This window comes from Plectropomus leopardus, chromosome 11, assembly GCF_026936395.1.
Source record: "Plectropomus leopardus strain MGB_pleo_1.0 chromosome 11, ASM2693639v1, whole genome shotgun sequence".
NCBI lineage: Eukaryota > Metazoa > Chordata > Actinopteri > Perciformes > Serranidae > Plectropomus > Plectropomus leopardus.
In genome coordinates this window covers 23,872,877-23,885,369 of record NC_142186.1, presented here as the reverse complement: position 1 = coordinate 23,885,369, position 12,493 = coordinate 23,872,877, and the positions used below count along the sequence as shown (strand labels likewise).

General features: G+C 42.1%; 1 protein-coding gene across 3 annotated transcripts in view; it reads left to right on the top strand.

Moving 5' to 3' along the window:
* The window catches only part of grik5 (glutamate receptor, ionotropic, kainate 5), a 118,858-nt gene that overhangs the window by 40,339 nt on the left and 66,026 nt on the right, over positions 1-12,493 (top strand). The gene's annotated exons all lie outside the window — the stretch shown is intronic.

Below are 12,493 nucleotides of genomic sequence, written 5' to 3'. Positions count from 1 at the left end.
CACTCCTTCCGCTCATCCTCCTTCTCCCTGCTTCACCCCTCTTTACTCCTTCCTTTGTTCTTTCCCTTCTCATTACTTCCTGTGTTCCCCCTTTTCTCCCTTATCCTTCCCCAGCAGGAAGCTGTGCGCATCCAGGTTTACTCCACTGGTTGTGTACAGGGGTCTGCTGGCCCCTGGCCTATTCTGCCTCCATCCCTGTGTTCCTAATCAGCCCTGCTGCACGATGCACACGTGTTTTCATATTCATTAACTGTACGCACATCCTCACACATGTGCACCAACACTTTTGTTATATATGAGTCTGCGAGGGTGCTAAGCCTACATCTGCACACCCACACCCATGTGTTTGTTAATGCAGGTGCACGCACACTCAATTTATGTGAGAGTCTTAATACTCACACACACACATACTCTCTCCACCTCCTGGCAGCGGGTTTGATCGCCTGGAAAATGAATACTAAATGCAGGGCAAAATGGCTGGCAGGGATCACCTTGGCTGCGTGCAGCTCACCGCCTGCTCTTTGCAGGCATAAAACTGGAGCACCTCCACACCTCTATCTCCCCGCTCAGATATTCTTGGACTCCACAGCTTGGTAAGGAGACACGCTGTGATAGTTGGCTTTTGTTAGTAATTTGGTGTCTAAGTCGAGAGGAGAGAGGAGAAAGGCTCCTCCTGTGCCCTGGCTGTAGCATTCCCTCTGAGCCCTCAGCCTTCCCTCTCACCAACTCAGACTGGAAGGAAACACACACACACACACACACACACACACACACACAAAAACAGAGGCATAACGTAAAAGATATACACACAAGCAAGCACACACTTACACACGCGCACACACACAGTCAAACTATTTAATTTCCCCAATCGCTGGGAATCAAAGCAGGAAGAGTAGCTAGCTGAAGTCTGGGCCAGCTGGGAGCAGGTCTTCCTGAGGCTGAAGGAAGCTGTTTGGGATCCAGAGATGCGCACATGTGCACATCCTCTGGTACTACTGCTGAATGTTTTCCCTTCGTTGTAAAACGATTGCTTGCCGGGAGTACATTAGTCCTGATTTTAGTTTGATTTTAAACACAGAACTGCAGATAGTTAATCAAAAATGGTGATCCAGTTGTTTAAATGGTATAATTTTATATTTATTAGCTCGTGTGTTTATATTTTTTTAGTAGAAAACATTACACTCTCTTAAACTTACACTATCTTTAAGTGGACCACCCACAACATCATTTGATGTTTTGCTTTTCAGTGAAGCCTCTTTTTAACATATGATTGTGGGCATGAGATTCTCACAATATCACGAGATCACACCACGTCAGGCTTTAGGTCAAAGTTTTTTGAATAGGGTACAGATTAGATGTGTTAAAACGATACCTGGGGGGCAAGCTGCTTCTCGCATAATATTGGCTCTTGCTATAAAAAAAAACAAAAAAAAAACCACACACCTAAAAAAGAGACAAATGAAACTGCTCCATCTTTCAGTGGAAAACGATTCAACTTTTTACCACTCCTGATCACTGCAGACTTCACTACATATAGCAGGAAATATCTGCTGTTTATTGTCTGTTTATGAAAAGACACTAGTTACGCCTGCATAGTGCCTACTTGGTGTTTGTCTACAAACTGTGTGATTGTCCTTCCATCATGATATGAAGACACGCCACTGATCACTTAAATGAGACCGGACTTTGGACATGCCTGCTTTAAGTAATGCGTTTGTTTTTGCACAGCAGTGGTGCTGCAGACCATTTAGGGTCCTGTGAGGAGCTTCTTGCAGCTACTGGCATTTACGTGTGTCTGATGACAGAGAAAGGGGGCTGTGCGTTCAGAACAAAAATGGCAGCTCCTGAAGAGGTTAGTGCAGATGCTGCAATATTCCTCAGTTATATCAGATCTGGAGAATATTTCTTCACTGAAAGAAGAGCAAAGAACAAAAACTGAGGGATTTTCTCGATGGAAAAGACCTTCTTCCAACTGGTTTCTGCCTCTATTGTCGATACAGTAATAGAAAGACGGTTCGTTCAATCATCTGCCAAGTATTTTTGAAAGTGCCTGCCTTTTTCCAAACTGTTTCCAAATGATGGCTTCTGTGTAACAAACCACCTGGTGCATTAGGTTATGGGACCATGGGAGCGTATGAAGAATTTTATAGTGCTGACCCGAGGTAATTTCTGCGTGCGGTGGTTTTAGGTGTGTAAGCAATATTCTTGGTCATTTAGTTCTAATATTGTCACTGGCTTCTGCACTCGATGCTCAACTTGTTGAACATCACTGATTTGAGGATGCATGTGTGATTAAGCCCCTCAGTTTTATTAGCATAATAATACCATCCCAAGGTTGAATTTACATATACGCATCAATGATGTTTGAAGTTTGATTACATATGAACATGAACGTTGCACTGATGCAAGAGCGCACATTCTGAAGACAGCAGGTTTTCACTGCTATTCGTACCTTGAAAAAGGCAGTTAATAACTGGATCCTGATTGTCAGTATTCAACCCATCTTGGTACCCCTCCTCTCAAAAAGCAGTAGAAGAAGGTGAGAGTTCTAGCAGTGCTGAAAATGAACAATTACGGCCCTTGCCGTGGCTCATTGTGTGTCTGCATGTGTGTGGCAGGGAGTAGCACGGCAGCTTGGGTGTGAGTGTTTACAATACAGCCATGTCTGTGTGTTTATTTGTGATTATGAATCGTTTTATGTGTGTGAGATGCGTTCATGGCACGGCAACAGTGTGTCCGTGTCCGAGTGTTTGTGTTTGTTTGCCTCCGTTATCAATCCGGGCCAGACGACAGAAGCTCTTTAGTGGAGAGTTAGTTCAGTTTAGCATGAAGATGAGGTTTGCCCGCCCTGCATATGCCAGCGTTACTTTGCCGAGTGTGTTCCTGGGTGTATGCGTGTCAATGAGTGTGTGTGTGCATGAAGAGTAATTTTGTGTGTGTGTGTGGTCTTAGATGTCAGCTGGTGGCTGCTAGTGTTTGCAGATGTGAGCATTAGGTAATCGCAAAACACAATCACTCTGATCTATTCCTGAACCTCTGCCATTATATATAGCATTCTCCACATCCACCCACAACCCCTCTCTCTCTCTCTCTCTCACACACACACACACACACACACACACACACACACAAACACACACACGCCTTCTCTTTTTTCCCTCTATTTTCCATCCCTCCTCTGCCACTCCTCATCTCTGTCCTCCATCTCCTACTCCCACACTCACTCTATCTCTGTGTTTTGTTATATATTACTGCTCTGTGTTGTTTGTCTCCGGTCTCTGGACATTTTTCTTGTCATCTCTCTTTTTTCCCCTGTTCCTTCACCCGCTGCCCCCGAGCCCTACACTCCCCATCACTAACACTTCCCTCCTCCCCAGCCTTTTCTACCCCTCTCCTCCCTCCAACATCCCTTCTTTACCCTTGCCGTCCTCCTCCTTTGCTCGCTTTTTTGCCTTCCATCACATGTGTGCCCGCTGTCGGCGTGGGCGTATTGATTGCACGCTTGGCTGACAGGCACCGTAATGGACGACTTGGAGTGTGTGTGTGTGTGTGTGTGTGTGTGTGTGTGCGTGTTTGTGAGTGCGTGTGTCTGTGTGCGTGTGTCTGTGTGTGTGTGTGTGTGTGTGTGTGTGTGTGTGTGTGTGTGTGTGTGTGTGTGTGTGTGTGTGTGATGGTGGGGGGTGTTTAAGGAACAGACCTGGCAATAACTCACCTGACCAAGCGGACGGCCGCCGGGCAGGCGGGCGGAGTGAGAGGTGCAGCAGCACGCGGTGAAACTTGACAGGCTGCATTTGAAAGCAACTGAGCCAAATATAGGGCAACTTTCAAATCACACCCTATTTCTTCCTCGGGGGAACGCGTTTTTGACCATGTGAAAACACTGGCAATAAAACGGACGAGTAAATTCAGGAACTGCGCCGACTAGGCTCCCTTGCCGTCATTTTATATTGTTTTACATTTATCTCAGACATGCAGGATATCAAAAGTGCCGTTTTCAAAAACACAGGGTGCTTTGTTGTTGCCAAATCGTGAGCCATGCTCCTCAATAATCACCACTGCAGCATGGACAGCAACACACTGTAAGACATACACTGCAGTTAAAATGCTAATACGGGTGATTCAATTAAAACGATCTCTTTTCCATCGCCCATAACACCATTTTGTGGTGTTTTGTGTCCACTCTTTTATGGATTATTATGAAAACAGAGAGTTTGGCTTCTCTTCTCTAAGGCAGTTTTTGGACATTGTCATAATGATTGCAGAGCTTTATGCCGCAGCGCCTTTGACAATGGAATAGCTTTTGTTTCATGGCGCTGATCTAATAGAGACAGCCTGTGACATTTGGGTTCTGGCCGGATGCTATTATAAATACTGTACATATATGTACCTAATTCTGCTACACGGGCTGCATGCCAATAGCGTAATTATGTGCTTTCTATACACACCAGTACAATGCTTTATGTGTTATCATTAATAACATAGCACACATACGTGTTGTCATCATTCCCGTGGGCATGATGTGCAGCACATACAGTACATAAATGCATGTTAATACACATGAAATCACTTTGTGTTTCGACATTATAGCACATACCATATCACTTTCATACTCAGGTCACATGAGTTTTTTATTTTTTTTCACTCAATCTGCATCCAGAAGTGGGAAAATACAACTGTTAGGCATGAAAAAGGCAACACTACAAATGATAATTCAAATAAATAAGCAATTGAATAAACACATCTCTCATCCATAATTAAGTTAAACCTGACCTAGATCAAGTAACTTGAATGAGTGAGTCTAATTTGAGATGCCAGTTGTACAGCGTATAAAAAATGAATGTGGATATTCATAATTCTGTAGTAAGTTGTGGAACTTCTAAGGCTAATGTACCATGGGCTAACTGAATGCATTATGCATTTATTCACCAGTGCTTGGTACTGATTTACTGAACAATGGAGCAAACAAATGCTAATCCTGCATTAAATACGGTGCCGTTGCATAAATATTCCAACAGACATTGCTTTTAGCATATGCTACCATCTATTAGCATAGAGCCGGCGGAAGGACAACCAACAATTTAGCATAAAAAAGCTGAACATAATGTAGTGCAGCACTGTTTGACCACTCAATGGCAATGAATCACTTAATTGACCTTGTGAAGGTGACACTGCGATCGTGAAGACGCACACAAACACATGTGAGCACACACAGGCAGAAAGTGACCTGAATTTTCCTAAAAATAAGCAACACAGCACTTTGTTTTCGTTTTACATTTCAATGGCTCTTCTGCAGCGAGGCAGCTCTCCTACTTAGCTGAAACATGGTGTGAGGATATGGCTGAAGAGCCAATCTGTCCTGCTGGTGAGGGACATTAAATATTGACTTACAGATATAATCAAGGCCCAAATGGCGAGAAATTATTCATCGTTTGTCTGATACGATGTTGTTTTCTTTCGGACCTCTGGCCTCCAGTGCTCTGCCGCTGACCTCTGACTGAATACCATCATGTTTCCATAAAAAGCATATTAAAGTTAACAACTTACTTCTGAAATCTGAGCAGCTGAAAACACTGATAACACACCCATCTGGTAAGCTCAAAGAATATCAGAGATTTACCTCATAAAAACGCTGCCTTTTACCTTTGCCTAAATGCAATGTTGACAGAATGTAGTTGGATTTGCTCACAGCACATTGCACGTGTGATTTGTACATCCAGTGTTTATAATTACTGTTGGTAGCTAAACAAAGTCTTAATTGAAACATTTAAATTTGATCAGATCACATTCTTTTAATTTCTTCCTTGAATACGTATTTGAAAATTGTAATATACAACAATCTGTGACATACGATTGGACGATATGAAAATATTGTTCAATAGTGATCATCACGTGTCCATGATAATAGGCACTCTGCTTTCTCTTCTTCTCTTGCTTTCTCTAACATTCACCAATAGAAATAGAATGAATAGAAAGGACATTGAACTGTTTGCCGTAGTCATTTATCTAAGAGAAAATAGTGATTGTTATTGATAGTTATGGTGACAGAAAAAAACCATCTGTGCAGCTGTAAAGTGTGTCATACACTTACTAGTTTGAGGAGTCTTGTTTGGCCAAATCTTTTACCTTTTTTCTTTGTTAAATATAAAAATATGACTGTAAACCAAAGTTTCTTTCTTTCACCCAACTAAGACTAATGTTAGCTTAAATACCTTCTTAACTCACCGTAAAACATTCATTCTGACTCAACAGAAACACACAAAAAAATCATCAAAACTGTCTTAGTCATACTTGTTATTCATCTACTTAGTTAGTCCACTATTCCAACAATCATCAGGTAGAAATGAGCCCTTATTTCACAGAGATAGATGTGGAAATATGCTGATTTGTTTAATGGTGTTGCCTCTCTCTGCCTCTCAGCTGCTCTCTGAGCAGCGGCTCGTACTCGTTCATTAGAGGCGACTACAGTACATCATGTTTCAACAAACACAATTAATGGCAACAGAAGAAGCGTCGATATATTAAAAGTAATAGATTACTTATTTGAAAACGCACTACTCCCATGCTCGTTTGGTCTTTAAAACCTCACCTCTGTGAGTTTGAGACTTCCTGCAAGTTGGTTTGTTTATACAACAAAATAAAGGCCTGTACTTGTGTTATCCCCGTTCCATAGCCTACATCACTGATACTCAACTTACTTTGCCCAAGGGCCACGTTTGCAAAGTTATAAGAGTTTGAGGACATTTGGGGATTCACCTCTTGCTTTTTTTTTGATAAACAAGCTCTATCTCGTTGTTTTTTCTATGCTCTCTGGTACTTAATTTAAATTCAAAGTACAAAACAAATCCCAGTATGAATCAATTCATTTTCAGCGTGAATCTGAAAAAAAAATTGTTGGTGGGTCAACTGGCACCCTCTTGTGGGCCAGAAATGGCCCAGGGGCCACTGGTTGACTAATTGAATAAAAATAACCATTCCAGCTGATTGATCTGATGTATTGATCTCGGCATGCCCTTGTGCAAAATAGAGCTTAAAGCAAGCCTACACTGCCTACTTACTGCTCTATTGGGGGCCACTTTATGGGCACTTAATAGAAGGACATATTTAGGATGTGGCAACAAATGCTTTTTAAGTCTACATCTATTTATGTGCTATGCAGATCTCTCTTCAGCTCTTTTCTTTTCTTTTCTTTTTTTCTGATAATATTGTATAAAGTTGTTTGTCCTCAAAGATACATCGTCAGTAAGGGAAATTCAATATCTCCCAGTTCTTTGGGAGATTGCACAACTGTTGTATTACATTGAAGCAATTCTGATTCTCACTCATTAACAATAGTGAAAAGCATTCATCTTCCCACAACATGTAAACAAAACTTGTGTTCATTAATCACACTAAGTGGTTGAATCCTCAAAAAGTCCTCACTTCTGCTTCATGCATGACATCCTTTTCTGTTTCTTAATCAGGCCTGAGAGGTACAGAAAAGGAGAAAATGCCTCTCGCCCGGGGCATTTGAAAACAATTTGCGAATGCTGTTGTCGGTAATGCGTTTAGCACAGATGGATACACAAATAAAAAGCTTTTTATGCAAAACTGATGCACAACAACATTTTTGAAAGTGCCCAGTCACTCCATATTTCTGTGTTTTGCTGAATCTTGCAGCCCCTCCCTCTCCCGTCTCCAGTCAGTCCCTATCAGGCCTAATAGTGTGATGTCTCGTGTTGAGCGGAGATGACCAATTTTAGACTCAGTCATGGGTGACAGAATTATACAACATCCTGAGGAGGCATGCAACATATTCAGGCAAACTGTGAAATAATTTTAAGGGAATAAAATTCAGATAAATATCGACCATTAGCCCCTGGTTAGGCCAGAAATTTTAAAACATAATTATGTGACTAATTTGATCTGATTAATATGTATCACAGCCGGTTGGATAGCTCAGCTTGGCTAACATCAATCAGAGTTGGAAAATCATCTCCAGGAAATTTACATAACATAAATACCAATAAATTAAACTTTTATTTCATAATATACAATTACAATCTGCAACAAGCAGCCATGATAGCGCATATGCACGGCCTTAGGATAAGTATGATAAAAGATGGCCGGATGAAAGCAGTTTTTCACGGTCAGTGTTACAGATATTAATGTATTTATGGTCTGTGGGCTTATAGTAAAATTGAAAGAGTGGAGTAAAGTTGGTGGAATTTGATTAAAAGGATAATTTATGTCTTAACACAAACAGAATACTGAAAAGTCATTATTTTGCTGCTTCCTCCAGCAACGTGGCATTTTCTATGCATAAGAGCAACTCCGCAATCTGGCAAAGGACATTATTAAAAATTATTCTCCTGGCATTTCCAGCTTGCTGGATGTTGCAGAGTGCAAAATGAAAGACAGCATGGAAGAGAGGGAATGACATCGACCAAGGTCATGAGCTATATTCATACCCATGTTGTTTTCAACATGAGACACAATGAAAATAAATCCCTCAGGGCTTCATTGTGTTATCCTATCGCTTCTGTGACCTTTTTAAAATGAATGATGCTTTTTTTTCTGTTGTAATGAAATTGCTCATAAATAATTTGATCAATTATGTAATCCAATACAGCTACCAGGAGTGCCCACAGTTTTTGTTCTTTTATCTGTGCACATGCACATTTGGGGATAATAAATAGAGCTATTTATTCCTTTAATTGTAGATACCGTATTTAGAATTAGTTTTCGGTGACAGTCAGATTTTCACCGTTCCAGTGACACGAAGGCCAAAGTCAGTATTATCTATTAAGACGCAGACTTCAGATTGTCGCTGAGTCAACACAGATTGGCGCAGTCTCGAGTCCCATGGCATTATTCATGGCTTATTTTCACCATCTGGCACCAATGCAAAGTTAACAGCTATTTTAGCATCAAAAGTAAAAATGCATTTTTCATGCATTTATCCCAAGGCACAATCCTAAACACACCCAGAAAACAATGTCAGGCGAGAAACATGGAGTAAACAAGATAATTACTACATTTGTTCTCATTAAATTAAATTATTTTTCCATCCACTGCCTGGCGCCTACTTAACTTAAGAATGTATTACAGTAACAGATTAACGAGTGAATATGTGAAGAAGGCTTTGATGAATCAGGGAGGGTAAACCGGCTGGCAAGTACTTGGCAGTTACTAATAAACACTGCACGCTTTTCTTAATTTAAAATCACCACCTTGTCTGATCATTTTACTGGTCAAGTTAAATTTCTCTTCACAGAAGGACATTTACTGGAAACTCATAATGATGTTTTCATTTGTTGTATTGATTCCCTGAAAGCCTTTCATGATACCTGCAGCGATCATAAAAATACACTTCATCTAACTCAGGGATGATTCAAGTCTTGCTCATCTGTTACACATCCATGCACATAGATTTCTTTGTGAAATGTTGCAGATGAAAGATCTGATACAAATCCTCCGAAAAGGGAAAAAAAAAACATGATGTAAGATACTTTTTGACAGGATTTTAACCCTCACATCCTACACAAATACTGAACAATTTAACTCTATGAGAAGCCATGATTGTTCCTCCCCTGATTGAGAAACGGTGGCTTGCCCTACATATTTGGTCTTTGCATAGTTACTTTCCATAGTTGCAAGTGAATCCTTTTCAGATGTTGAACTGAGTCTGAGAAGTGCAGTCAGAGAGAATTTGTCTCTTGCCCGGGGCAGCTGAAAACAAACCAAATTTGAGCATGCTGCTTTCTGCAGAGCAAATTAGTACAGACGAAAACACAAACCAGAAGCCCCACATGTAAACTCGAATCACAAGAGCACTTTCACAGCACTCAGTTGCCCCTTTCATGCTTTTTTTTTTTGCCTCGTCTCTCCTTCCAGTCGCTCTCTATCAGCACTGATAGTGTGATGGCTCGATTGCAGATGACCAATTTTAGCCGTAGTCGTGGGTGACAGAATTATACAACGATCTGAGTGGACACGCAACATGTCCTAGTCATACAGTACACACACCCGAGTCATGCGCGGCGTGCACACTTGTTTTCAGTCACGTAGCACAAACACATTCCTTGTGCTTCTGCTTCTCACTACTAGAGCACGGTCAATCACACACACACACATGCACACACCATTAGAAACACACACTGCAGCAACGACGAAGCCCCGCCTCATATGACCAGTGAGCTCAGACTCCCCAATCTCTCATTTACCTGTTCCATCACCGGCTCCTCTCCTCCTCTCTCTGTCTCCCTCACACTCCTCCCCACTCCCACTCCCTCCTCCTCTCATCCTCGACTCTGTTGCCACGGCAGCAAAACCTGACAATGAGAGAGAGAGAGCGGGAGAGAGAGAGACAGAGAGAGCAAATGCCATCTGAGTCATTTAATCCACAACCTACACGTGTGTGTGTGTGTGTGAGAGAGAGAAGCCAAATATGTTTGTGTACATCTCTGTGTATCTGTTTTGTGTGTGTGTGTCTGATGTGTGTGCGTGCGGCGCGTGGGTGTCTAAGTGGGAGAGCTGTGTGGAGTCGGTTCATCGGTTCATCACAGAGCTGTGGCAGTGCGAAGGCAAACACTCTACCTTTGTCTGTCTCACTGCATATAGCAGTGCTGTTTCCGTTTTCTATTTCATGTTCACTGTAAATATCCAGTTATTTTAAAAGCAATATGCCCTTTAAGTGATTCACAAACATCTCTGTGCTCCGACTGATCGAACAAAGTCAACTTCTGGCTCTGTAGTGCTTTCATGATTTAACGTAGCTGCTCTTACTGCACAGTAACAGACAATTGAAATACTCTGCATCAGCAGTCAGCCGAGACATTACAGAAGATTTCTGCGAACCAGTCTACACAGAGATTGCACTAAAGGGCCGATATGAAATCCCTTCATTAAGCCGCCTTTGCATTTTTACACAGAACAAAACTCCAGTGACATCATGCAGCTTAAGTGTGTGATTTTAGATAGCATGCCGACATCGCACACGCAAAAGAGGCATCAACGTTGACGTCGACAGCGCTTTTGTAAATGATAACAATGGCATAACATGGCAATAACAGTCATTTACTGTACCTGTACTATCTGGTGGCCGATCTCGTCCTCTCCCGGGCCTCACTGTCTCCCAATTTGCAGATATTTTCTCAGACCTTGATTTGGCGCTGTTACTACCTCTTGTGGCACCTTAAAGGCGAGAGGACTTTGGATGATTGTATTTGTTTAACTGAAGGTTAAGGCAGAATAATAGTGTAACACTCCCACCTTGAACAGGCTGTGTAAAAAGGAGCTTGTGTTGATACCAGGTCCCAATGCCACCGCATCAAGTCAAACCAAATTTATCTTTATTGCCAAATAAAACCAAAATCTTTCAATTGGCGTCACAGGCTCACACCATTGGTGCTGAGCTCTCTAATATGACTAGGAAACTACTACTCACACTCACACACACACAAACCCTTTTGCACACAAGCGAAAAGAATTGAAAGAAGCCTCAGGAGAGGCAATTCAAAAAGACATCCCTCCTCCTCGCATGGCGGCCTGTACAGAAGGAGCAGTAGTTTGGGGAAAAAGACAAAAAAAAGAGCAAGAAATTGTTACAGTTAGTAAAAATTCAAATCACAAGGGGTTTATAGTCCAACAATGGGATTACTATAAGTAAAAAACTAATACTTTTATCTAAAATCCTTTAACTAAACTAATACCACAATGAAAGTGAAAACGCTCACTGTGACGTCCACCTGATCGCTGACACTGATTTAAATTGACAGCGCTCTATTCATACTCAGACATTGTTCTCTTTGCAGCAGCGCCTGCAATAATATCACTCTTATATTTCCAAGGCTTTGTTCTGAATGCAAATTTTAGCTCTCCAAACAAGCCAGGGGGCGAGTGAGTTCAAGGAGAGCTTCCTAATTGTGATTAAACTGCCGTGCTTACATAAGCCACAGCTGCAACAAGTGGGACCTGCGTCGACAGCTAGTGACACCGAACAGCACATCTTTTTTAAACAGCTCCTGGGGAAAGCGGTGCACTGAGCTTCACCCCCCCTAACCAACCCCCAACTGCACTGATCTGAACAGCGGGTGGTAAATATGCATGCAGGAAGGCTGAAATGCAAACTCACTGCTGGCATGTATAAACACATAACACGCAGGCGAGCGGGCAGGCGGGCGGGCATGCATTGGGATGCAGACTTGGAGGAAACAAAAAGGACACGCACTTGCGCATAAGCAAGCACACACACAATGTTCTTTGAACCTTCCTTGAGAGTTTGTGTATGTGTGTGCAAGCTAGTGGATGCTTGCGTATGTTTGTGCGTGACATACTTGGATGTGACAGTGTCACAGGAGCACGGTGGTTCCCCAAGCAGGCGGTGTCACTGACTGAGGGCCTCTTTGTCAAGGAGAACCCTGGGAAGAATCTATCCATGTCCAATGAACAGAGAGGGAGAGTGGGGAGAGAGGGAGCGAGGGAAAGAGGGGGGACTGTAACAGAGAAAGTGCAC